General features: G+C 40.2%; 1 protein-coding gene across 3 annotated transcripts in view; it reads right to left on the reverse strand.

Moving 5' to 3' along the window:
• The window catches only part of fam20b (FAM20B glycosaminoglycan xylosylkinase), a 155,610-nt gene extending 131,379 nt beyond the window's left edge, over positions 1-24,231 (reverse strand). For all 3 annotated transcript variants that reach the window (XM_043699967.1, XM_043699969.1, XM_043699968.1), the window contains exons 1-2: positions 24,081-24,231; positions 6,271-6,336 (exon numbers count right to left, since the gene is read on the reverse strand). The gene's annotated coding sequence lies outside the window, so the exon portion shown is untranslated. The remainder of the gene's footprint in view (positions 1-6,270; positions 6,337-24,080) is intronic.
• Positions 24,232-24,722: the final 491 nt, after the last annotated feature.

Consider the following 24,722-nt stretch of genomic DNA (forward strand, 5'->3'; position numbering starts at 1 on the left):
TTTTGACAACTGTTCAAAGTTAACCAGTTTAAATTATGCCCCAGGATACTAAAACCCAATCAAGTCTGAATTTATTGCTTTGCCAATATTGAGTCCTGAAGAAAGGCTTATGCCCGAAATGTCGATTCTCCTGCTCCTCAGATGCTGCCTGGTCTGCTGTGTTTTTCCAGCACCACATTTTTCAACTCTGGTCTCCAGCATCTGCAGTCCTCACTTTCTCCTTTGCCAATATTGAACCAATGAAACGATCCGATGTTGGGGATATAAAAATGCAGGCAATTTGAAAACTGGAGAGAGAGCAACTGCCATCGAGACAGATCCAAGAAATTCAGAAACTCTGTCAAAGGTACCTTTTCATATGAAACATTCATAGTAAAAAGAAAGACGACGACCCAGGGAGATCTTTAGCTGGAAGAAGACTCTGAAGACGACAGCCGTTGTGTGTGGTTTTGAAATTAAGTTAATGTAATTTTATTAAGCGCCTTATTGGAACAGCATGTTGTTATAGAGTTGGAGGCAGGTAATAAGCAATTAAGAGAAAGAGGGGCTTAGAGTTGTGAATAGTTGTTTAAAGTTCGCTTTTAGAGTTAAAGAATAAATTGATATTATTTTCTTTAAATAGTAGAATTTGGGAGTTCTCGGTCACTCATATTTTTACAGATTATGAGGCAAGGTGAGCTTTTCTAGGTGTTTGGTTTAATTAACATAGGGGTTCCCCGTGTCATAATAAGGACATTGAGGGGTGACTTTCTAGAGGTTTATAAAATCCAAGTGGCATTGGATCTAAGGTGTATAGCAAAGGTCTTTTCCCTAAGGTGGAGCAGTTCAAAACTAGGGGGCATATTTTTAAAGTGCGAGGAGAAAAATTTAAAAGGGACTTGCGAACAACGTTTTCACACAGAGGGTGGTTCATCTGTGGAATGAATTCCCAGAAGAAGTGGTAGATTCAGGTACAGTTACGATAATTAAAAGACATTTGAATAGGTCCACGAATACGAAAGGTTGAGGGGGATATGGGTCAAACACAGATAAGTGAGACTAGCTTAGTTTGGGAAACATGATCGGCATGGGTTAGATAAAGGGTCTGTTTCCTTGCTGTATGAGGATACAGGGCACTAACTCATGAGACATTTCAGAGAACATCTCTGGGACACACGCACCAAACAACCCCATTGCCCTGCAGTCGACCACTTCAACTCCCCCTCCCACTCCGCCAAGGACGTGCAAGTTCTAGGCCTCTCTCACCATCAAAGTCTCGCCACCCAACGCCTGGATGGAGAATGCCTCATCTTCCACATTGGGACCCTCCAACCACACAGCATCAACATTGATTTCATCAGTTTCCTCATCTCCCCTCCTGCCACCCCATCCTAAATCCAACCCTCCAACTCGGCACCCCCCTCTTGAACTCTCCCACCTGTCCAGCTTCCTTCCCACCTATCTGCTCCACTCTGACCTATCACCATCACCCCCTCCATCTGCATCTACCGTATCACCTCCCCAGCTACATTCCCTCTAGCCCCACAACCCCTCCTATTTATCTCTCAGCCCCCTCACCCCCATCACATTCCTGATGAACAGCTTATGCCCAAAACATTGACTCTCCTGTTCCTTGGAAGCTGCCTGACTAGTGGTCACTTTCTCCTAGTCGTTATAACCTTACTGCGAAGCCTCTTCCAAGGATGCCCACCTCAAAGGAATTCTCCTCCTCCCTCCACAAAGATCTCAATGAGTCTCTCTCTCTCTCTCTCACACACTGCACCCGCCAGGTCATCTCTTCTGCCCAGAAGCTCTTAAACCACGTCAGACGCAAGCCCACTATTACAGCCATATCTCCTTCCTCAGCATCTTCCTACGCAACCAATTTATCTTGCATGGACTCAAGACTACATCCAGACCATCACAATTTGGACCTGACCAGGACAACCATTACCTACAGCAAATCCAATGCCTCCAGAAACAGTTCTCCTTCTGGATCCCCCATTCCATCCTTGGAGCCATTTGCCACCACCTACTCTCGCTTACCCAAAATTCACAAAACCCATTGTCCTGGTTGACCCATCATCTCCCACTATCCTGCCCTAATGAACCTATCTCTTCATACCTTGACACCGTCCTGTCCCCCTTGGTCTACGGACTTCCCACATATGTTCAGGACACCAACCACACCCTCCACCTCTTCCATGAGTTTTGTTTCCCTGGGCCCCAATGCTTTATCTTCACCATGGACATCCAGTCCCTGTACATGTCTATTCACTATGGCTAAAGCCTCCAAGCCCTCTGTTTCTTCCTCTCCCGCCAAGCCAACCAGTACCCCTCCACCGACACACTCATTCGATTGGCTAAACTGGTCCTCACCCACAACAACTTCCCCTTCGAATACTCCCACTTCCTCAAACCAAAGGGGGAGCCTTTGGCACCCGCATGGGTCCCAGCTATGCCTGCCACTTAGTCAGATACATGGAACAGTCCATCTTCCGTAGTTCCACTGGCACTATTTCCCACCTGCTCCTCCAGTACTTTGATAACTGTATTGGTGCCACCTTGTGCTCCCATGAGGAGGTTGAACAGTTCATCAACTTCATGAAAACCTTCCACTCTGACCTCAAGTTCAAATGGACCACCTCGGACACCTCCCTCCCCTTCCTGGAATTCTCCATTTCCGGCGACTAACTCAACACTGACATCGACTTCACACCCACCGACTCCCACAGCTACCTGGACTAGACCTCCTCCCACAACCTCCACCACCACCTTCCCACTGTAAAAATGCTATCCCTTACTCCCAATTCCTCCACATCCACCGTAGTTTCTCCCAGGTAGGAGCAATTCTACTCCAGAACATCCCAGATGGCCTCCTACTTCAAGGACCACAATTTCCCCTCCCACATGGTCAATAATGCCCTTCAGCACACCACCTCCACTTTCTGCACCTCTGCCCTTTCACCCCACCCCTCCAATGGCAACAAGGATAGAACCCCCATGGTCTTCACTTTCTATTCCACCAATCTCCAGATACAATGCCATTTTCACCACCTAGTCAGACCCCATCAGAGATATATTTCCCTGCCCACCCCTATCAGCATTCCACAGAGACCATTCCTCTGTAACTCCCTTGTTAGGTCCATGCCCCCCACCAACCCACCCTCCACTTCCAGTACCTTCTCTCGCCACCACCCCCCCTTACCATCCAAGGCCTAAAAGGTTCCTTCCACATGCGGCAGAAATTTTCCTGCACATCCAAATACCTCATCTACCGTGTCCATTGCTCTCAACATGGTCTCTTCTACATTTGGGAGACAAGACGCTAACTTGCGGAATGTATCAGAACATCTCTGGGACACACACACCAAACAATCGCAACCCCCTGTGGCTGAGCACTTTAACTCCCCCTCCCACTCCGCCGAGGACATGCATGTCCTGGTTTTCGTACTCCACTAAATCCTAGCCACCCGATGCCTGGAGGAAGAACGTTTCATCTTCCGCCTTGGGACCCTCCAACCACATGGATTTCACCAGTTTCCTCATCTCCCCTCCCCCACCTCATCCCAGATCCAATCCTCCAACTCGGCAGCGCCGTCTTGAATTCTCCCACCTGTCCACTCCATCCTGCGCTCTGACCTATCGCCACCACTCCCCCCACCTATCTCTTTCCAAACTACCTTACCAGCTGCCCCATCCCCCCATTTATCTCTCAGCATTCCCCTCCTCCCTCCCCCACCCAGCTCACTGCCAACATTCCTGATGAAGGGCTTATGCCAGAAACATCGACTCTCCTGTTCCTCAGATGCTGCCTGACCTTCCAGGGCCCCACTTTTCGATTCCTTGCTGTATGACTCAATGATTCCACAATTACAAGTCTCATCAGACAGCAGTCTCATCAGACAGCATTTTCCAGGACTGAAAACTCTAACACCTAAAATGACAAGGCAGTAGATCCAATGGAACATCACAACCTGCAAGTTCCCCTCCAATCCACACACCATCTTAACTTGGACATATAACAGTCATTCTTTCACAATCACTGAACCTAAAAACTGGAACTTCCTTCCTGACAACACAAGATGTACCTACACTGCATGGACTGCATGGCTTTAAGGCAGTGGCAGCTCACCATCACCTTCTCAAGGGGAATGAAGGATGGACAATAAATGTAGGCTGAGCCAGCAATGTCCACATCCAATTTCTCTTTCAAAACAGCCTGTCATTTGACACACCTTCATTTGAATGATCATATGAAAACTCAAGGTGCCAAAAAGGGCTTCTGCCTTTTTTTGTTGGAGATGGCAAAAAGCTAGAAAATCCAGGTACAGCAACTGCTTACAGTTTAGGATCCTTTAAGAAGAAGATATCAGTATCCTTTAAGCAACTATGAGGAAGGAAAGCAGCTAATATATTCTTTTTCCCTCAATCTCCTTGATCATTAAAATTGAGGCTGCTCCTACATGCAATTCAAGAGGGAAATACAAGACAGTAAAATAAGGACACATTAACAGATGATATGCCCTTTCACTATTACACATGAAGGTCTAATGACAGATCACTGATCAGGGTAAAGAGTCAAAGGGAAATCTCCAGGAAAGGCACAGAGATACTCAATTAATAAATCGATTCCATTTGGTAAAAAAAAACTCAGCCCTAAAAAAGGGAGAATCATATTTAACCCAGAATTCATCTCATCAGTAAACCAACCGAGAATAGTTGAACGACCCCACCAATATGAATAAGGTGGTAAATGTATTTTCCTCAGGCATGGTTCCATATCAGCTGAGTCAAGCAAAATTCACGGTCAATTTTAACACTGTTCATGGACTAGCTAACTGCAAAAAAAGTTTCACTAAATGGATTTACTCTGATCTGATTCCATTAAGTGCTTAAATCCACCTTGCGAAAGATGTAGTTATCTGCACTCAATAACATATAGTACGGGTAATAAAGGGCACTCTTTTGCTCTAGTTTAGTGTTACACTCCTGAATAAATACAGACTGTTTTTATAATCAACCTGCTTAAAGACATTATTACACATCTCTGGTGCAGATGGGACTTAAACATGGGTCTAACACTGCACCATAACAGCCTTAATACTTACTGTAAATTATCAATCTGTTCAGAGATATTATGATACATCTCTGGAACATGTGGGATTTGAACTCAGTTTCTGGCTCATAGGTTAAGGTCAGTACCATTACACCACAAGAGCTCTCATTACTGCATAACTACTTAATGGCTAGTGTGGAACTACTTCTGGACCTAAACAGAGTATTACTAGGAATCACCTGCGCTATTGCACCCAAGGACGACATTATCTACAACAAATGGAAGATTTCTAAGCATATTGGCATGTTTTTCTACACTAAACGTCTGGACATTCTTGAGCTTAAAACACGATGCCCATCTTTGACAGTCTCCTTTATTGAACACAGTCCGCCAATTTCTCAGCAACAAGCAGACAAAACACGTCCAGCAATCCTAGCCACTCTCCCCTACATCAAAAACATCTTGGAAATGACTGCCAGATTATTCAGATCCCTTGGCATCATGGTAGCCCACAAATCCACCAATACACTAAAGCAGCAGCTAATGAACTTAAAAGACCCTATATAGACAACAAACAAAACTATATCATTTACAAAACACCTTGCAAGAACTGTAACAAACATTACATTGGACAAATAGGCAGAAAACTAGCCACCTGGATACATGAATATCAACTAGCCACAAAAAGACATGACCCACTCTGACTAGTATCTTTACATACAGATGAGGAAGGACACCACTTCGACTGGGACAACACATTCATCCTAGGACAAGCCAAACAGAAACACATGCGAGAATTCCTAGAAGCATGGCATTCCAACCGGAACTCAATCAACAAACACATTGACTTGGATCCTATTTACCATCCCCTGAGAGAAAGAACAGGAAATGACATCACCAATGCAAAGAAACCTAAACACAAATAAAAAGCAGGCCATACCACCAGTGCTTCATCCGGACGCTCACAGATGAGGTTACCTGTTATGGTGACGAAACATCTGAAAATGAACCTTCCAGCTCAGCAAACAAACCTACATGCAGAACCTCAACCTGAGCTACAAATCTTCTCAAAACTCACTAGTCTCCTTATTTCCCAGCTTTAAAATTCACTTTTAATGAACAGTGCATTACATTAAAAATGAGACAGCGTTCTTTCAATTGTCCAAATTAAGAAACATCATATTGAAGTGGTTCATGCAAGGCAGTAAAATCTTGTTTTCATGAGTACTTACCAAAAAAGACCAAAAAGGACCAATTTGTTGTCATATTGATAGTAGAATTGGCTCTTAACTTTACCCCTGATATTAAAACAAAAAATAAGATATTTCATTGATAAATCCTGCACCATATACAGCCAGTTCTTCTATAATACTAGTTGTGTTTCTGTGCGACCCTATGACATATAAAAAATGTGCTATAAAAATAACAAAATTCTGGCGATATATCGCGTTATAGCCAACACAAATTATACATTCCACGTTTTAGAAGCAGCGTTCCCCTATTCACCGATCGTGTTACAGCAGAACTGACTGTACAAGAGATCTTCAACATAACACACATTCTGTCACAAAATATCCAGCTAATTGCTCTGCAGCACTTCCACCTTGAACAACATCCCTTACATACAAACATAGATGATGGCATTACCAATTATATCGACATAATTTTATATGACACCCAGGTTGGTTTGCCTTTTAAGTGTTTTAAATCAGTTCAAATCAGTTTCAGAAGTATAGGAGTGGTATAGTTAAATCATATTTGCCAGGGTTAATGCTAAGTCAGACAAGGAAATGCATGAATACAACCTTATTAAACTCAGTCTTTAATACAAAACTATGATTAGTTTTAATACTGAGGATAATAAAGTAATGTGAGCTAATCACCTGCTACATCTATGGCAGCACGGTGGCACAATGGTTAACACTGCTGCCTCATAGCGCCAGAGACCTGGGTTCAATTCCCACCTTAGGCAACGGTCTGTGTGGTGTTTGCACATTCTCCCCGTGTCTGTGTGGGGGTGCTCCGGTTTCCTCCCACAGTCCAAAGATGTGCAGGTTAGATGAATTGGCCATGCTAAATTGCCCAAAGTGTCAGGTGAAGGGGTAAATGTAGGGGAATGGGTCTGGATAAGTTGCTCTTCGGAGGGTCGGTGTGGACTTGTTGGGCCGAAGGGCCTGTTTCCATACTGGAAGTAATCTAATCTAATCTAATCAATCAGAGCCTATAACCATGTCTATTAGAGTATTAGTTGAGCTTTCCTTCCAAATCAGAATTACATTCAGTGTCCAACAATGCTCTTTTTATGTGGCTAGACTATATATTCCTTTCTGTGCTCATAGGCTTAAGCTATTTAACCAATATTGTGATACAAATTGCAACTTAATTAAGATTGTAATGAACAAATCTTGATAAACTGATCAGCTTTCACTCCATACAGTAGGTCTTGAGAGGAGTTTCATAAATTCTGATAACTGCTTTAAATAACCTGAGATCTTTCTCCTAAACCAAGCACTCATCTTAGGGATACTAAATTTCACTGATAAAACCAATTATAGCAATTGTAACCAATGAAGGTAAACAATCGAGTCAAGTGGGATAATTTATCAAGGTGTCATTCATCTGCAGACCCATCTATTAGAAACAATAAATTGCTGATTTTCATTGATTTTACAAATAAGTCCCAATTTTGACATTACAGTCTTTTCCTCTGCAACATGGTGAAGAATATACCATAAATTGTTTTCAGGTTCTTAACCTTTCCCTAACTACTGAGCAATCGGTACTTTTGTCTGCAGTTTATTTTCCTTTATTCTTTTATAACATGCATCACCGGTAAGGTTAGTATTTGTTGCCAATGCCCAACCACATATTGAGTCAAGTGGTCTACTAGCTTATGGCAGTTAAGTAGTCAACCATTTTACTATGGACCTGGAATTACATGTAGGCCAGATTAGTAAGGATAGCAGATTTCCTTCCCGAAAAGGACAGATGAGTTTTACAACCATTGATGATAGTAACTACTGATCTTGAAAACTGACTTTCAATTTCTAAAATTATTAATTCAATTTAAATTCCACCAGCTGCCATAATTTTGTTCCAGTGTAGGTCTTGAGAACATCAGATATATCAAGATACATTATTTCTAAAATAAACAAAAGAAATGGGCATGGTGGAAATCAAATAAAACTGAATTGCTGAAGAAACTCAGCAGGTCTGATAGCATCTGTGGAAAGCAAGCAGAGTTAACACTGAGTGCAGTAACTCATCTTCAGAATGCTGATATGTTATTTGTATGTCTAGAATTACAAAATGCAAGGATTGACCCTTTTAGCTTTCTAAGGTGCCTGCATCATGCCCAAAATAGCCATCAAAATCCCTATAATACCACTTAACAAAATCAGTTTTGGAGTTGAAAACAAGCTGTACAATTTCAAATTATATATGCTTGACTGTGCAGCACATGTTACAATGCCCTTTTCACATTACCGACAATAAATAAAAGCATACGAAATAAGAACAAGAGAAGACTGTTCTACCAATAAAGATGCTAGTAGGTCCAAGTGTGGGTTTCACTCCATTTTTCTGCCTGCCTCTCGGTAACCCTCAACTTTCTTGATCATCAAAAATACACCCAGTCAGCACTGAATACATTCCAGTGGCCCAGCTCCAGTGCTCTATGGTAAAGTAGTGTAAAACCTCATTTATTTTTAAACATGGTCCCCGTTCTAGATTCTCCTATGATTGAAAGCATTTAGTCAGCACAAACCTCTTCAGAATTTTGTGTTTCACTCAGATCACCTCTCATTCTTCTCAACTCCAGTGAGCATAGCCTCAACCTTTCCTCAGATTCTCTTCATCCCAGGAGTCAGCCTAGCGAACCTACTCTGAACTCCTTCCAATGCAATTATATTCCCCCTCAAACAGACCAAACCATACACAGCACCCTTGATGTGATCTCACTAATGGCCTGTAGTTGTAGCATATTTTACATACTTTTATACTTCACTGATCTTGCAATAAAAAAAACAACACAATTTGCATTCAAAGTATCTGTAAGCTAACATTTTGTGATTCATGCATGAAGTATTCTGCAGTCTTTCGCCATTAAATGGGCATTGTGGCTCAGTGGTTAGCACTGCTGCTTCACAGAACCAAGGATCCGGGTTCAATTCCAGACTCGGGCGACTATCTGTGTGGAGTTTGTACATTCGCCCCGTGTCTGCATGGGTTTCCTCTGGGTGCTCCAGTTTCCTCCCACAATCGAGAAAGATGTGCAGGTTAGGTGAATTGGCTATGCTAAATTGCCTGTAGTATTCATGGATGTGTAGATTAGGTGCATTAGTCAGGGGGGGGTAAAATGTAGGGGAATGGGTTTGGATGAGATACTCCTTGGAGGGTCAGTGTAGACTTGTTGGGCTGAAGAGCCTATTTCCACATTGTAGGGATTGTAAATAACATTCTGCATTTCATTTGTTTTCCTCTCCTCTTGCCATATTTTGTGCTGTCTGCCAATCTTTGCCATTCACTGAACCTATCTACACCCTTTAACAAACTCTAACATTCTCACAACTTGCTTTCCTACCTACTTATTATCAGGTAGGACCTATAAAAACTGGATAGGTTACATCTTAATGGGACTGGGATGGATATCCTCAGTGGGATATTTGCTAGTGCTGTTAGAGTGAGCTTAAACTGGCTTGTCAGCCTGAAGGGAAGCTCAGGAGTAACCCAAATTGGAAGGAAATAAAATTAGCAACAGAAAGTCAAAAAGATATCAGAAAGACATAGTTAAAGGCACTTTACCTGAATGCATGCAGCAACCACAAGGAAAATAAACTACAAGCACAAATGAAAATACAATAGTACGATCTAATTACCATTACATCAAAATGGCTGCATGGTGATAATGGCTAGGAACTGAATATTCAGCATTTAGGAAGATAGACAGTGAGGAAAAGGAGGAAATGCGCTGATAACAGGGTTGGGGTCATTACATTAGTAAGGGAGGATCTTAGATTGGAAGAACAATATGAAATTTGTTTGGGTGGAGCTAAGAAACACCAACGGGCAGCAGACCTTGGCTGGAATTATTTAAAAGGAACAAACAGAATGAGGAGTTCTAGGAAACTAGCATTGGGGAGGTGATTTCCTGATGAAGGGCTTATGCCTGAAATGTCGATTCTTCTGCTCCTCAGATGCTGCCTGACGTGCTGTGCTTTTCCAACAACACACTCTCGACTCTGATCTTCAGCATCTGCAGTCCTCACTTCTCCACCAAACAGGTTTGGTAGTGTAGAGCATGGTATTAGTTATATGAAGGGAGAATGTGGCATGGGTAACACAATTATCATCAGTGACTTCAATTTTTGTACAAACCAGGTAAACCAATTGAGCATTAAAGTTGCGAGGGAAGAAATTATGGAGTGTGTTAGAGGTGGTTTTCCATAAGAGTACATTTGAGGAGCAACTCAAGGACGTGTTATTTCAGATTTCGTCATATGTAATGAAAAAAGGCTAATTGGGAAACTTGTTATAAAAGAATCTTTAGTGACCAGAAGGTAAGGTAGTCCCATTTTGAAGCAAGGATGTTAAGTTTGAATAAGAGAAATTATGAAGGCACGAGGTACAAAATAGCTGAGGTAAATTGGAAAATATATTTTAAAGAACTGCACATAAGCAACGGATAGTCTTTGAAGTGCTATTGTAATGACATACAGCAACTATTGTTGCTGTCAGCAATCACTGGTAATAAGTATGATTGTCTATCTAGGAAGTTCCATGCCACTGGTATACAGCAACTATACACTCCTTCAAGATGTGAAAATTCAAAAGCGGTCAATCAACTATGGCTAACAAAGTAAGTTCCTGGTTTTTGCATAATATTAAAAGAAAAGGCCTGTACAGTTGCCAGAAACAGCAACAATTGGAGAGGACTGGGAGGTTTGTAGAATACAACAAAGAAGCAGCTGAGAAACTGAAAAGGATGGGGGAACGAAAAATGAATGCAATTTAGCAAGGTACTCCAAAGGCTTTGATAGGCATGTGAAAAGGCAACATCTGGCAAAACAAGTGTGGGTCCATTAGAGGCTGAGTCAGGAATATTTACAATGGGGAACAGAGAAATGGCAGACAAGCTAAATGATTAGTTTGCATCAGTTTTCACAGAGGAAGATGCAAGAACTCTCCTGGAAGTAGATATCCAAGTGGTTAAGGAGAGCGAGGAATTCTTGGAAACTAGGATTCGTGAGATGATGTACTTGAGAAATTAATGGGCTGAAAGCTAATAAATTCACAAAATTCTGATAGTCTTCATCCCAGAGCACTGAAGGATGTAGTTAGAGATATTTGATGCAATGGTGATTGTCATCCAAAATTCTAGACTTCAAAATGATTCCTATAAATTGGAAAATAGCAAAAGTCATCCCCCACTATTTAAGGAAGTAAGTTAGAAAATGACAAACTACAAGCCTATCAGCCCTAAATCAGTCGTAGGATAAATGCTACAAACTATTATAAAGAATGGGATAAGCAGATATTTGGTTGGCAATGATCTGATTGGGCATAGTCAGCATGGGTTTACTAATGGGAAATCATGTTTAACAAACTTCCGAATTTTTTGAAGTTGTCACTAACAAAATGGATAAAGGAGAAATGATGAATATAGTATACTTGGATATTAAGACTTTGATAAAGCCGCTTACAGGAGACAGTTTAGAAAGATTAGAGCACATGGGTTATGTACTGGCATGAATCAATGATTGGCTAACAGAAAACACAGCAGGAATAAATGTTATTCTGATGTTGATAGACTGTGACGAGTGGAGCACTGCAAGGATCTGTGCTTGGGTTTCAGATGTTCAAAATATATAAATGATTGAGGTAGGATCAAATGTATTATTTCTAAATTTGCAGATGATACAAAGCTAAGTGGGAACACATGGCGTGTGGAAAACGTAAAGTGGTTGTAGCAGGATTTGGAAAGGGTTAGTGAAAAGAATATGGCAGATGAAATATGATGTGTAAAAATAGGTGGTTATCCACTTTGTTAGAATAAACAGATGTGCACAATACTTATTTAATGGTAAAAGGTTGAAAACTGCAGATGTGCAAAGGGACCCAGGTATCCTTGTCGATAAATCACCGAAGGCTAATAAGCAGGTGCAGAAAGATATGAGGAAGACTAATGGAATGCTAGCTTTTAAGTCCAAGAGGATTAGAGTATGGGAGGAGTGAAGTCTAGCTTCAATTGAGTAAACGCTTGATGAGACCATACCTGGAATAGTGTGTGCAGTCTCCATCTCCTTATCTCAGGATTGCCATAGAGAGTACTGATGGTTCACCAGCTCTGTACTTGGAATGGATGCAGAAGGGTGTGGAGCCAATTCATCTAGCGCATTAAGGATAGGTTCATGATTGGTATAGATAAATAGGGTCACGATTAGTAAAGGAATCAAGGGTTACAGGGAGAAGGCAGGAGATTAGTGTTGAGATACATATGAGCCATGATCAAATGGTGAAGCAGACTAGGGGGACCAAATGGCCTAATTCTGCTCTTATAGTTTGTGGTCTTATGGTCTCTCTCCTCTGAAAAGAGATTAGACAAACAGGACCTATATGCTCTAGAAGTTTGAAGAATGAGGTCTGATCTCATTAAAACCTACTTAAAGGGATAGATGGGGTAGACGCAAGTGAGATGTTTCTCCTCGTTGCACAACCTAAAACTGGGATGGGGGGAGCAATTTCAAAATAAAACAGATGCTACCTAGGTCCAAGAGGAGAAAAAATTATTTTACTCAGAAGGCACTTTTGTTTTCACAGCCTTCTGTGGTACAGGAGTCTACAGTCTTTGAGTATGAAATCGATTAATAGAGGTGTACTGGGTTATGGGGATGGGGTGAGTAAAACGCAAAATGTCCCATCAGCCATGATTTTATTGAATGGTGGGGCAGGCTAGATTAACTGAATGGCTCACTTATGTTTCATTTATCTCAATTCTGTTTACCAGTTGTTCTCTATCCCCCATAATAAAATTGCCCCACACCATGAATCCCACACATGGCATATTATTGCATGGTCTTTCAAATTAACGACTGAAATGAAAACTAACCCATATCAGTTTGTTGGCTGAACAGATCAGTACGAAATGAGTTTACGCAGTAAATAAAAACATTAAAATTAAAGGTCACTTCAATCTCTCAGCTTCAGATCATTAAATGAATTGTTTCAGGAGACTGTCACACACCCATCTTCTGGACCATCCTTTCCAGTTTGATTGGTCAAGTTTATAAAACATTCAAGTTTCCCACAAGTTTTACACTGCCTTTGTTACATAGGGCTAGTCTATAAACTATTCCCACCAGCATTTTCCCTAACTCTACTACATAACCTTCTTAGGCAAGATTCATCCTCACTAACCTCATGATGTCATCTCTTATTGTCAGCCTCCTTTTCCTCCTTTGCCATTTTATCTACTTTCTTGAAATAAAGCACCCTGAAATATTAATTTCCCAACATAAACATGTGTTCATGTCTCTAAAATGTTTAAAATCTAATCCACAATCTCTTGCTGTATTGTCTAACTTATTGTGAATGTTTCCACACATTCAGATAAAGAACCTTTAATTTTTTTTTTAAAACTGTCATTCCTTGCAACGTCAGAAGTTTATCAAAATACTCAAAACTTACGTCTTTCAGTATTAATTTAAGCTTATATCTTTCAGTATTAATTTTTTAAGAATTTCTTTAATGGAACATGGGCATTTCAGCTAAGGCCAATACTTGATACCCAACCCCATTTGTCTTTGAACAAACTGGCTTACTCAACTACATCAGACAGCACTTAGGAATAAAGCATATTGCTGTGGATCTGGAGTCATACAAGCCAGAACAGGTAAAGATGGCAAATTTCTTTCCCAAGGGCATTAATAAACCAAGTTTGTTTATACGACAATTCATGACGTTTGTCATAGTCGCAAAGATAAGCTTTATAATCCAGACTTGTAAATTTAAATTCCACCAGTTGCACTGGTGGGATTTGAATCCATGTTGAATCCACTTGCATGGATATGAGAAATTCTAAGAAGAAAAAATCAATGACAGGCACAGTCTATTGGCCACCAAATAATAATATCGCACTGGTGTGGGCAATAAACAAAGAAATAACTTATCCCTGTAAAAATAGTACCGCAATTATCATGGGGGATTTTAATTTGCATGTCAGACAGGATAGCCTTGAGGATAAGTTCACTGAATGTATTCATGATAGTTTCCTTGAACAGTACGTCATGGAACTGACAAGGGAACAAGCTATCAGAGATCTGGTCCTGTGTAATGAGACAGGAATAATTAATGATCCCATAGTTTTGGATCCTCTTGGAAAGCGCAATGACAGTATGGCTGAATTTAGAATACAGATGGAAGGAGCAAAGATAAAATCCAATACTAGGGCCCTGAGCTTAAACAAAGGAGACTACAATAGGATGATGGAGGAGTTGGCTAAGTCAGACTCGAAGCAAAGACTTTATGGTGGGACAACTGACCAACAGTGGAAGATTTTCAAAGCAATTCTTCCAAATACTTAGCAAAAGTATATATTAGTGAAAAGGAATGACTGTACGAAAGGGGTAATCTGAAATGAGTGTCCAAGGAAATAAGACAGGCTACCAAATTAAAGCGAAGGTATACAAAATGGCAAAGACAAGTGGGAAACTAGAAAGTTGGGAAAACTTTAAAGGCCAACAGCAAAAGCTATAAAGAAAGTTAGATTATGAGAGTAAACTAGCTCAGAATATAAAGACAGGTAAGCAAGTGCTTCTATAAATATATAAAACAAAAGAGAGGTAGGATGAGAAGGGGAATTTAGTAATGGGATAAGAGGAAATGGCCGAGGCATTGAACACGCATTTTATGTCGGCCTTCAAGGTGGATGGCTGTGAATAACCTGCCAGTAATTGATAAAGAGGTAAAGGTAGCTGAGGACCTGGAAACAACCATTATCATGAAACTGGTAGTACTGAGCAAGCTCATGGAGCAGGTGGGACCGAAGGGTCTGTTTCCATGCTGTACATCTCTATGACTATGACTCTAAGTCTCCTAGCCTTGATGCAATACATCCCAGGGTACTAAATGAGATGGCAGGAGGAATAGCAAATGCACTTGCGGTAATTTTCCAAAATTCACTGGACTCTGAGGTAGTCCCAACAGTTTGGAAAACAGCAAATGTTTAAATAGAGAATGTGGAATTATAGATGGTTGGCTTAACCTTTGTGGTGGGGAAGATGCTTGAATCTATAATCAAGGAAGAATTAGCAAGACATCTAGATAAAAATTGTCCCGTTGGGCAAACGCAGCATGGTTTCATGAAAGGCAGGTGAAATTCTATAAAGACATTATAGTGGAAACGGGGACCCAGTAGATGTGGTGTATCTAGATTTCCAAAAGGCATTTAACAAGGAGCTGCACAAAAGGCTGCTGCTGAAGATAAGATGCATGGCATTACAGGTAGTGTATTTGCATGAATAGAGGAAGCAAACAGTGGGAATAAACAAGTGCCTTTCTTGTTGGCAATCAGTAACTAGTGGTGTGCCTCAGGGATCAGTATTGGGACCACAATTATTCACAACTTACATGGATGATTTGGAGCGGGGGACCACGTGTAGTGCGTCAAAGTTAGCTGATGACATTAAGAGGAGTGGTGGCGCAAAGTATGCAGAGGACTGTGAAAATTTGCAGAGGGACATAGATAGTTTAAGTGAGTGAGCAAAGGTCTGGCAGAATACAACGTTAATAAATGTGAAGTCATCCATTTTAATAGGAATAACAGTAAAAAGGACTATTACTTGAATGGTAAAAAATTGCAGCATGCTACTGTGCAGAGGGACCCAGGTGTCCGTGTGCATGAATCACAGAAGATTGGTCTGTAGGTGCAACAGGTAATTAAGAAGGTAAATGGAATTTTGTTCTTCATTGCTAAAAGGATTGAGTTTAAAAACAGGGAGGTTATGTTGCAGCCATACAAGATGCTGGTGAGGCCACAACTGGAGTACTGCATGAAGTTTTGATCTCCTTACTTGAAAAAGAATATATTGGCACTAGAGGGAGTGCAGTGGAGGTTCACTAGGTTAATTACTGAGTTGAAGGGGTTGGCTTATTAGGACAGATGAAGTAGATTGGGATTATATTCATTTGAATTTAGATGAGGGAGGATTTTATAAAAACATATAAAATTAAACAGGGAATAGATAAAAGTAGAGGGGTTGTTTCCACTGGCAGGTGAAACCAGGACAAGAGGGCATAGCCTCAAAATTAAGAAATGAATTAAAGAACTTCTTCACCCAGAGGATTGTGAATCTGTGGAATTTAATGCCCAGTGAAGTAGTTGAGGCTTCCTCATTGAATGTTTTTAAAGCAAAGATAGATAAAGGAATTAAGAGCTATGGGGAGAGGGCGGCTACGTGGAACTGAGGCCACAAAAAGATCATCCGTGATCTTATAGAATGGCAGAGTGGGCTCAAAGGGCCAGATGGTCTACTCCTATTTCTTATGTTTTCAGATCATTTGACTGGGGCTCTGGATTACTAGTCCAGCAACACACCCATCATGCTGTCATCTCATGTACAATATTACATTCCAGGCACATAAAATAAATACTGATTTATAGTCAAACTTACTAAAATCCCTTTAAATAATTTGGACAGCAATTTGAAACAACTACACTGGGATATCATTAAATTTTATTCATTTGATTAGTAGAAAGAAAATTGAAATGTTTTAACAGGTGAATTCTGTCAGCTTAAACATGCTCCACAGAATATCCTAATGGTCTTGTCTCAGCTGTAATATAATTGTAAGGCAGCTTGAATCAAAAGTGATATGTGGAGATATGCTCGCCCTGCCACACAAGTATACAGTGTGCATTCTATTGATCATATTATTTCAGGAAAAATTCAACATGCTCCCATTGACGACTTGTAAAATTCAAAAAGACAAGTCTGTTGTGTAGAACGTTTATGTAGAATTCTTCCATAACATTTAGGATATTTTAATGCCAGAGCAGCCTAACTGAACATTACATATTATTCCAGCTACACTTACAAAATTTGATTGTGTAGAAATAAAAAATGCATTTTACACCAAACTTTGTTCTGTATTCTTCCTTTCTGATAAGGAACTACATGATCCATTTCTTAATCCACGAATCTACAACAGTTCTTAATGTACTTTTAATTTGAAAGAAACTTTGATTTTGTCATTCTTGTGTATTACCCTCCCTAATTCAATCTTTTCTCACCATTCAAAATCCATTCAGTTTGATGCATACTAAAGGCTGTTAAATATTTGAATTCATCCTGAGAAACAGGCTCTGATCATGTCAACTCATTGCCAGTGACTGAAGTGCAAAAATGCATCAGCAACTTTTAATGCAATATAGGGCTATGTACAAGGAACTATTTAGATGTTTAGTACTTATTCATTGTAATTTTGTACCATTAAGGAGGATATTATAGAGTAGGACACACAGCCTCTTAAGCTTTATCCACATTCAGCATAATCACGATTGTTCTGATTTTGGTGTTGAATCCACTTATGTGATTGATGTCATACCTGACACAAACAAATAGGATGGTGGTTACTGAGGACAAATCATCTCACCTCTACGAGACTACTTAAGGACACCCTCAAAAAGATGTTTTTGAATCAACCTGCTCAGACATGTTATAATACTTCTCTACAGCAGACAGCACTCAAAGCCACCATGGCCCAGGGGTAGGGACAGTATCACTGCACAAAAACCCTAAACTTCTTCAGCATTGAAATTTTTAAAATCACATTAGGAAAGGTTATCACACAATCCAAAGCAGGTTTGAGAAAATCTATGGCCTTAAAACTTGTCTTTAAACATTTAGACTAAAATGTAATGCTAAATTATAGAACACATTTACTGCACTAGAAAATAGATAGGCACGGAGGCTCAGAAAAAGGGGGGGGGAACTCAAGGGATGAAGAAGGTAGGGACACCTGTGCTCACCAAGTGATAACAGGATGCTGTGAGGCAATTAAGAACATTTGCCTTAGCATCAGTGAATCTGTGTGAACAGGACACCAAGTGATAACATTCACAGCCGTTCCCTTGCGAAATTAAGACAGTGTTTGATTCTGACCCTGAAACATAACTCGGAACTATCAAAAGCCTTGTAATTAACGGTCAGATCCTGTCAATTATAATGGATTCTTATTACCCCTTGCAAGCAGGACAGACAGAGAGAAAAACATCTTTGCTGTTACAAGACCCTGACTTGAGAGTTCAAAAGGACACGAGAGAGAGAGAGAGAGAGGGAGAGAGACCATTTTAGTGCTAAGGCTGTTGGAGCCAGTAGGAAATTAACTCGTAGTGCTTATCTGCTATGCATTGAATTTAATTGCATATGTGATATTGAGTAGCCATTACTGGTTATTAAATACCAACTCTGTAAAAGGTAATATTGATGCAGCTTTAACTTACTTGCTGTTCTTGCAGACCACTCTACAGACTGCCCCACTGTCAATTCTAACTAATCAGATGTTATGTCTTATTTGGATTTGAACCACAACTCTGAGAAGAAAGCATGTTTAATTCAAAGATTAATGAATCAGTTTAAATGCAACCTTACGGCAACATCTTAGCCTCAGGTACAGAATGATTCAGTGTTTGAAAAGCGAGTCTGCTCCTAGCTTAGAAATTATTCGAAGCCTAACACTGAAGAGATTCTGGCACAATGTGTCAGGAAGCCATTTGATAATCAAAAGTTTGCCCTCCTTGCTAAAACAATTGTATCTGACATGTGAGCTGTGCAAGGTTACCTTATGAACTCTCCAAATAGCTCAGACTGGTACCTCCTTCTGAGAGGAGTTTATCTCGCTAGCAGAGCCTAACTTGGCTGGGTATGTTTTTCCAACTTGATGAATGACTTAGGGCCTGTAGGAATAATTAGTCAAGCATACACAGACCTGTCAATTAACTTTTCTTCCTTACGAATTATTGTCTTTCACTGTTATCTAATTATGAACATGCAAGGTTTTTGTCAACCTTTGTATAAAGGAAGTCACTTTGTATCAGTATATCGGAGTAGCCTGCTGGGGCACTTGAAGAGCTGGTACCCTACTCTCCTAGGTTATTAAAACCTAGTTAGTTTAGCTTATAGGTATCAGTGTTATGTTGTAACAGTGATGCTATTGGTGAATAACGGGGATGATTAAAATTAAACTAAACTGTCTGTAAGAGGTTTTTATTCCAAAGAGTACGATCTCCAGGATGAACCTAGAGAGAGGTTTTACAGGTCTGAGTCCACAAGGAATTCTCTGGGCCATCTCAAATCTGTACTTTAACAGGTTGGACATGAATCTGAGCCTCCTATTTCAGGACCTGCTAGTTCAGAGGTGGAGACAGACCACTGTGCCACAAGAGCCCTCTAACTCCCTCAGACTAGTTATTCTAATCAACCTATTCAGATGTATTACATCACACTTCTGGAGCAGGTGGACATGGAATCCGGAATCCAGGTTCTCTGGCTCAGAGATTACCACTGTACTACGAGAGCCCTAACTCACTCAAGACATTGTTTTCTTCTAATCAATCTGTTCAGAGATATTATGACACACCTCTTTAGTAGGTAGGATTTGAATCTTGGTCTCCTGGTTCAGAGGTAGGAACACCACCAGTGCAATACAACAGCCCTCACTCATTCAGGATAGATATTTTCTAATCAACTTGTTCAGAGTTAAGCCCGCCCACTTCTGAAGCAGATAGGACTTGAACCCAAACTTCCAGACTTACAGTTATGGTGCACTGTAGTCTGAGTGAAGTCACTCACTCAGGAGACTATTCTAAACTAAATCATCCTCAGCTGCTTTATCAACTACAGTACTTGCCCTCAATCATGAACTCAAAAGTGTGCTGTTGACTGATCATTTCCACATTATTCAACACCATTTGCAATTCCTCAGATACAGAAACAGCTTAAGTGCAGCAAGATGCAGTTGGGCTGATAAGAAGTAACATTCATGTCATTCAAGTTTCAGGCAATAACAATCCCAAACAGGAGAGAATCCAACCATCTTGATATTCAACATTACACCATTAACAACTGGATCTGCCACATAAATATGACAGTAGGTGCTCACACCAAAACTGAGAGACAACTGAGCCTGCTTGCTCACTTGGAACCATGCATGCACGCATTGTTGTGTCATGCCCAAAATGTACACCGCATGTGCACCGAATAGCCACAACACGGAAATAGGGTTCAGTGGCAGAAAAGACCCCTCAGAGAATAGCAGATCATAAGAGACTGGGGGGGGGGGGGAAAGGGGGGGTTTGGAGAGGAGGGGGGAGACAAAACTTGGCCATGGACGGGGGGAAATTTAAGAGGCTTCTCCCTTTCTCCTCCCTCCCGATCTCCAAGACCCCTCCTCCCATTCCCATTCCCAACCCACCCCCCAACTCCAGCCACAGCCTGATCTCCAAAGAAACCATTCATGAGCTAAAATCACCACGCTGGAGGTTACTACACATGCTCCTCAGTGTCAGCAAATACAGCCTATAATTATTGCAGGTACAAGAGTGGGTTAGAGGCACAGAATTCTATGATAGAAAACTCACCCAAAGCCAGTCCACTTCAAGTCTCAAGTTGCATGGAGTACATTTCATGCCAAGACAAATGCCCTTCATTCAACACTCAAAATGCTCAACACCAGCCAAGGCCATGTGAGAACCGATTCTGCTCCTGACACAGTACGGCAACACTATTATCTAAAACATACACTGGAACAATTCATAACTCATCCAACAGCACCTTTCAAAGCAACAAATTCTACCACCTAATCGAACTGGTGTGACAAAAGGTCAAATCCCTCTGATAATTAAGCCAAACACAAGCCCCAATCTGATATGACAGCAGTAGAGATTCTCTTCTAATAATTAAACCTGAAACACTCAGAGAAGCTCACCTTGCCCCTCATAATCTGTTAAAAGAGTGGTTAAATAAAAAGAATCCCTGATACTGACTTCATAAGCAATAAATAATATATTTATTCAACTCTAACAGTGAACAAATTAACAAAATTACCAGCAAATCACACAATTGCCCTCTAATTACTAACTATTTCCTAACGGAACTAAATTCTACTAGCCTATATACTGCATCAATAAATTCAAGTCCCACATATAAATCCAAGTAATAAATTAAAACTGAGTCTCTCAAACTTCACACATAATGTGTCTTCTGGAATGCTCTGCCTTTCCCTCTGTCTGTCCAGCCTTTCTTCTGCTGATCCTAATATTTCTTGTTACTTAGATAATTTCTTCTTACTGAACACCTCTCTCCAATGAAGTTTGGTGTCAGGAATATTTTCTAAGAGTGCTGTGTATCTTTATGAATAGATGGAGCTTTTTTTTTCCAAATAAAAGAGCATGGAGATTTCTGTGAGAGCAAGATGTTTTTCTCAGATGGTGGGCGTGCTCTCTCCTGTGTAATTGCCCCCTTCTTAATATCAATGATGATAGAACAATTCTCTTACAAATCAAATTGGTGCAAGATAGTGAAAACCATCAGATATAAATTTAATTGGGTTTTGGTATCTGGGACCTGGTTAAAATTAATTGGCTAATACTCAAGCTGTTTGCTTTAACATCAAAACAAGCCTAAGATTTTCCAATCACACAGCCAATTGTTACACATTTCCAATTTAAAATTGTGTGCACGTCTACAACAGCTTACAGACTTATTTTAAAATCTCCAAGCTTTGAAAAATACATCACCTCTTAAAGGAACCACACACACATCCTATCCTTTTTACAAACAAATTCTAGCTTCTTGCCTTCCACTTCACAAGTACTCTACACAATTTCATGACACCAAAGTAGCAAATGCCTGAGAAGACCAACATTTGCCAGTTTCCCTCCAAATCACATATGATCCTGGCTCATAAATATATTGCCTTTTCTTCACTGTTGTTTGGTCAAAGTCCTGGAACACTCCCTAACACCACACTGTAAACATTTCCACCAGATAAACTGCAACACAAGGCATCTCACCACCACATTTGCAAGACAATTAAGAATGTAATAAATTCTAACACTGCTCGTACATGCCATGAACAAATAAACATTTAAGCTTGACAGTTTTGCAATTGTTTAATCTAACTGAGATTCATCTATACATATTGCTGGTTACAAATTCTGCACTTCCAGCACCAAAGACATCCAGACATATTGCAGGTTGCAACTTGTACACTTCCAGCTCCCAAAAACATTAGAACATAGAACATTACAGCACATTACAAGCCCTTTGGCCTCTATGTTGCACTGACCTGTGAAACCAATCTGAAGCCCATCAATCTAAACTATTTCATTTTCGTCCATATGTTTATCCAAGAACCATTTAAATGCCCTTAAATGTTGGCAAGTCTACTACTGTTGTTTTCATTTATGTGCTCAATACGAGAATTTGCTCAGTTATTGAAAAATAGAAAAATAAAACATCTTTGGATCAACTAGACCTAACAGATTAAACACTGAGGATGTCACCTAGACAGGGGATGAAACTTTTGCAACAAAAACTTCCAGTTCGGCGAACAGAACCACAGCAACAGCAGAGATTAAACAAAATAACCAACAGATTGACTCAGATATAATTGCTTGATTATTACTCTGGCTCTGACATAAATATTGAAATACAAAAAAAAATCAAACATTATGTGGTAGTTCAAAACTGTATTATCTTCAAACCTACATCCCAAGGGTTAACAGCAACACACTTTAAAGAATAGATGGTATTGCAAAAACAACTGGGATAAAATAATATTTACTGCAGCTATAAAATGATCATAAACCTTAACATTACACAGAAGGAATTTAAATACAATTCAGTGTTAAATGAGGACTCAACAATTTGTTCACATCAGCTCATTAATTGACTACATCTCATTTAAAGTATCTGTCTATGCAAGTAGCCTCCCTTTCTCATTAGAAAGAAACCTAGTTGAAGGGTGACGTTCCATTTTGCAGCACAGCAGCAAGATTTTTAAAAGAGAGCAAAGTTGAAAATCAAAAATCATTAGAAAATGCACAAAATTAAGTTTTAAAGGTTGAGCTTTATAGCCGGTAGGAAACACTAAGTGACAAGAAGGATTTCAGTTCTGCAGTCCTGAAAACAGAGTATTGCAACATGATTTGATCTCAATAAAAAGAGAAAATGGGGTTGCAAAATGGGTGTGTTGTGACAGTGTTGGATTACTGAAAGGAAATCAAGACAGATACTGACTATGGGATATGAGCTGGGAACAAAGACTGCAAACTAGAAGTGATGACAATACTTTTTCACAAATTAATTAATGGAATGTGTTTATTGCTAATAGGACCATCACTTATTGCTGATCCCTAATTGACCTGGCAAAATGCATTTTGACACATTACAACCCATAGGAGCAGGCGAATCGACATTTCAGGAATAAGCCCTTCATCAGGCTTATGCCCAAAACGTCGATTCGCCTGTCCTCGGATGCTGCCTGACCTGCTGTGCTTTTCCAGCACCACACTCACAACTCTGATCTCCAGAATCTGCAGTCTTCACTTGCTACTACATCAAAGCCCATGTAAGTCTCTCCCACTGAACTACTAAATAAGGAACTTCAGCACTTTTCTTCCATGGACAATGAAGGAATTGCACTATGTTGGCTTTAGGGAGTCAGGTAATTTACTCAAATGCCCAGATTTTGATCTGCTCTTTTGGCACCAGTATTATGATCTTAACTTGATCCAGTTTAGCTTCTGATTACAGTAATCTCCAGAACTTTGATCGTAAGAATTCAGCAATGGTAATGTCGTTGAATGTCAAGGGAAGCTAGTCAGGCACTTGCGTTGAAGACAGTCGTTGCCTAGAACAGCCAATCATTTGTGAAAGCCTGAGTGTTGTCTAGGTGTTGCTGCTTGGGGACAGGCAGCCTCATTATCTGAATAGCAGCAAATGAAACAGAACAGTATTCAATCATCAGTCCCAGTTCTAACCTTATGATAAATGAAGGCCATTGATGAAGAGGTTCAAGGTGGTTGAGCCTAGGACATTTCCATGGAGAACTCGAAGTGATATCCTGGGGCTGAAATGGTTAGATTCCAATTATTCTCTAGTCCTGGAATGTTAAGCTGGTGTTTCAGAAGCCTATACAAACGAAGAAAGAACACGCAAGTCTTGAAACATTTTTTATTCAAGGAAAAGAACTTGAGCAAAGCAAGCTTCTCAATATTGAGGCTGATGCAAAAGGAGACTACAAGGCTCAAAACCTTGATAAATTAAAGGCAAGGATGAAGTCAGTGTTAAATGAGGTTGCATTAAACTGCAAATCTAGAAAATCACACAGCAAATGATACATGAAAGCACTAGTCAAGTTGGTACAATTCTAGCGGTCAGTCCTGATTTGATTTGATTGATTTTATTTATTAATTGTCACATGTATTTTGTTACAAAATACAGTGAAAAGTATTGTACAGTGTTGCCACTCTCCAGTGCCATTTTAAACCCAGAAAAATAAACCAAAAGATAGAATATAAAGGCAGAAATCTGAAGAAATAGAGAAAGTGTGTTCAACTTTACAGTCCTTCTTGTTAAGTGCTCTGTCATGGACCATGGGCAGAGGAGCAACACCAAAACCA

The sequence above is a fragment of the Chiloscyllium plagiosum genome, chromosome 11 (assembly GCF_004010195.1).
Source record: "Chiloscyllium plagiosum isolate BGI_BamShark_2017 chromosome 11, ASM401019v2, whole genome shotgun sequence".
Classification (NCBI taxonomy): domain Eukaryota; kingdom Metazoa; phylum Chordata; class Chondrichthyes; order Orectolobiformes; family Hemiscylliidae; genus Chiloscyllium; species Chiloscyllium plagiosum.